The sequence below is a fragment of the Sciurus vulgaris genome (genome assembly GCF_902686455.1).
Source record: "Sciurus vulgaris genome assembly, chromosome: 19".
NCBI classification, from domain to species: Eukaryota; Metazoa; Chordata; class Mammalia; order Rodentia; family Sciuridae; genus Sciurus; species Sciurus vulgaris.
In genome coordinates this window covers 32,553,383-32,557,076 of record NC_136480.1, presented here as the reverse complement: position 1 = coordinate 32,557,076, position 3,694 = coordinate 32,553,383, and positions in this window count along the sequence as shown.

Genomic DNA, 3,694 nt, shown 5'->3' with positions numbered 1-3,694 from the left:
AAAGTGTTTGTCCAGTTCCTTGGTCAATTTATTGATTAGATTCTTTGTAATTTTGGTGTAAAGTTTTGTGCTATTAGGTCTTAAGTGATGGACAAATGCCTAGTTTTTTTTTTTTTTTTTTTTTTTTTTTTTTTTTTTTTTCAGTGCTGGGGATCGAAGGCAAGCACTTTACTGACTGAGCTATCTCCCCAGCCCTATGTCCAGTTTTTGTTTCAGGGGAAGGAGAGAGAGAAAGAGAGAGAAAGAGAGTCATGCAGAATATTAACTCTTTGAATGTATCTGAATGGAACTTAGGACTCCCAGAAAGGGCAGGGAGTCACTGGTCAGTCTCACTCACCCTTCTGCAGATCCCAGATGAGTCCCCAAAAGACACAACATGCAGTGTGGAGTTGGGTGGGTTCTTTGTCTTGAAAATTCAAAGAATGATCTTCATGGAGGGCAACAAGTGACAGCAAAACTCCAGCAACTGAGGGGGGGACCCGAGAGTGTTGCCAGTGGGTGGCTTGTGGAGGGCTTTATATGGATCACCCAAAATATGGATCAGTCATTTTCCATCTCTGGAGAGGCCATGGGCTCCAAGTGTCCCTATTGAAAAATAACCTTTTTGTGAGTTTCTCAGTGAAAGCCACAGCTGCAGTTTGTGCTCTGCTGCCCAGGAAGTTGCCAGGGGCCCATTTCCCTGTGTCCTGCCTTCTGTCTTATTGCAACTTCTCATGGACCCTTCTAATTTTCTCAGTATTTTTGACACCTGTGGTCAGGTGGAAGCTGTCTATATCTGCTTTTCCCATAGCTGTTGCTTGGAACAGTGAGTCCAGGACACCTAGGTTCCCTGGGGCTGGTGTAACCAGTGTCACACAGTGTCCTAACAGTGGAAAAGTACCATCAAGCAGTCCTGGACTGAGGTTGGCTAAACTGTGTGGATGCTCCAGAGGAGCTGGCACCCTGGTCTCTCCTGGCCCCTCTTTCAGGCATCCTTGGTGCTTCTGGATGGGCAGATGCTTCATGCCTGTTTCCTCTGCCCCCATCACCACGTGATGTTCTTCCCTGTGAATCTCTGAGAATTTTCTTCTTATAAAGGCACAGATCATGGGATTAGGGCCCTTTGTCATCCAGGATGACCTCAACTTAACTGGATGACACCTACAAAGAACCTGCTTCCAAAGTCACGTCCCTCTCACTGGGTGGTGCTAGAGGTGGGCTCCCTTCCTTTGAGGCAGCTGGGCCCTCATGGGTGGTACACTCTTCTCTCTGGGTTTGGAAACCAGAAACTCCTTTTGAAGGTGTGCCACATTTGCCTGTTAGTGTTACCCATAAGGGTAAGATCTGCCAGTCACTGAGGTCGATGTGATATTTCAACGAGCAATCCTCCAGAATGCAGAAGCTGGGGTCAGCAGAAAAGATGAGGCTCAGTGGAATCAGATTTAAGAGTGTCAGTCAATCCAATAATTAACTCAGTAGCTGATGTTGGGATCCCAGAAGTCCAGTGACATTAAACCAGAGTTTGCATATTGAATTATTTAAGCAATGTGTGTCTGTCTGTCCTCTTACACATCTATCATATTTATTTATTTCAAGCTTCAGAGAGAAAGAACATGCTACTTATTTCATGATCACCGCTGGGTTTATTCTCCGTCTCCTTCATTTTCATCTTTGATCACAGGGTGTCGTTCCCTCTGCCCACCAATGCTGTACTTGTGAAACGGCTCTTTGTATAATTGTGACTGCCCCGATTTCTGGGGATTCATTTTGCCAGCACAATTTGGGAAGAGGTGTCACTGTGTGAAGTTCTTTCACTGTAATCAGTCTGCATCAGCCTCCAGAGTGACACTGAGTCGGACAGACTGTGCAGACTGGGGCCGAGGATGGTGGGTGGAAGCAGCGAGGGACCATGCTGATCTGTGGACATGGGGAAGGGATGGGTGGCAAAAAAGGAGGGTGTCAACTGGAGCTCTGGGAGGGCCCCAGGGCCTCTCCAACAGGCAGTGTCTCCTACCAGGGCTCCTTAGACGGGGACATCGGACCCTCCACTGGATCCCAGCAGAGGGGTGGTCTTCTGGCTGCTTCCCTGGCTGACTGGGTTCCCTGTTTCTCCACGTGTGCTTCCTAGGATGTACATCGCCCTGATCATGTTGTGCTAGTCTAGCCAGATGCCCTGAGACTCCTGCTCAGAGTGCAGGGACACACTCTCTGCTTTGAAACTGACAGCGACAAGGAATAAAAAAGGATCTTCAAAAAATTTAACATGCATGATTAATGTTCTTGGTGAATGTTTTAAACAAAGTCTCCAAAATCAGTTTGTCCCTTTGGGGACTTCTTATGAGCATAATTTATCTGCTCATTGCTAGCCAATTTGAGGTTTTTGAGTTAGAAACAAGTATCTAGGGAAGTAAGAAATCACATTAAAAATTCCCAATTGCTAATGTGGAACTATGCAAACAATGTTTTACTTCACTGGTGTCAACAAAGCATGGGGAAAGATGCTGTCTAGATATTTTCTGCTATTCTGAATTCCAGTTTTATAAGGTGAATTTTGGGTCTCAATTTCAAAGATACACTTCTATGCAGAGAGGTTGAATGATCAACCTGAACTTCCCCAGCTGTTGTAAGGGACATGATTTAAATTACCCTGTGCAGAGCATGTGTTCCGGGGAGGATGGAGCCTGGGTCTTATTATCAGGTGTGAAAGAGCTGGAAGAAATGGTGTAGTGAAAGTACCATATCCCTCTCTTCAAGAATAATATTTAGAATTTCACTTTCAGTTACTTTCGATAAAGAAAAACTTTAGATAAGTTAAATTTATCAAATGTTATCTGTGCAAAGAGTAATTCCTGGATTGGGCAGCACCCTGAATAGGACAGGTCTGATTGTCATCAGCTGGAGGGTCCTGGAAGGCTTCTTCAACCTGGTAAGAATAGGTTCTGCAGAATGAGTTCAATCTATACTAGGTTGATCCATGTAAGAGTTTGTGAGAGCAGAAAATAAGGAGGTCTCATTGCTGGAGACATGGACCTTCCCTCACCTGCTTCATGAGTGCCCAGTCTGTCTTCCAGAGGGGGGACCTGATGGCCATGGACTGACACAGTCCCTGTGGGTCCTAGGGATACCATTTTCTCTGCCTTCTGCTGAACATTTGCAGTGTCCCTCAGGTGTTCCTTGCCTCCATGGAACCAGTCCCTGTGCTAAGACTTCCCCAGGCCAGCTGCAAGCCAACATGCCATGGTCTCTGCCTTCCTGCATGGGAGAACTCACACACCTAGCACCTGCATGTTCCTGAAAATAAGCGGAGGCCATCTAGAGGGCTCTGAATGGTGCAGCCTCCATGGACATGGACCACCACAGGGTTTAAACTGCCCAGAGTGATGACTGACAAACCCAGAATTGCCAAAACCAAAACCATGTTAACGATTTTAGAATGTTGTCTCACTGAGTTTGCTCATGGTTTGTGTGGCTTTGCTGCTCCGTGAGGAGCCGTGAGCGAAAGAAGCTTTCAGCCCCCTCTCCTCTCCCTGGGTCCACACCAACAGTGGGTTTACCTCAATACAGCTATGGTTCCCTGATTCAGGGGGCAGGGCACTGGTCATGAAAGGTTCTCCTGGGCATTTTGACTTGGGTCAACCTACAGAGTCCGTTGACATAGAATTTCTTAGCAAGTTCAGTACTGGCTGATTTAGCAATGAAAATCTGCCAGAGGCTG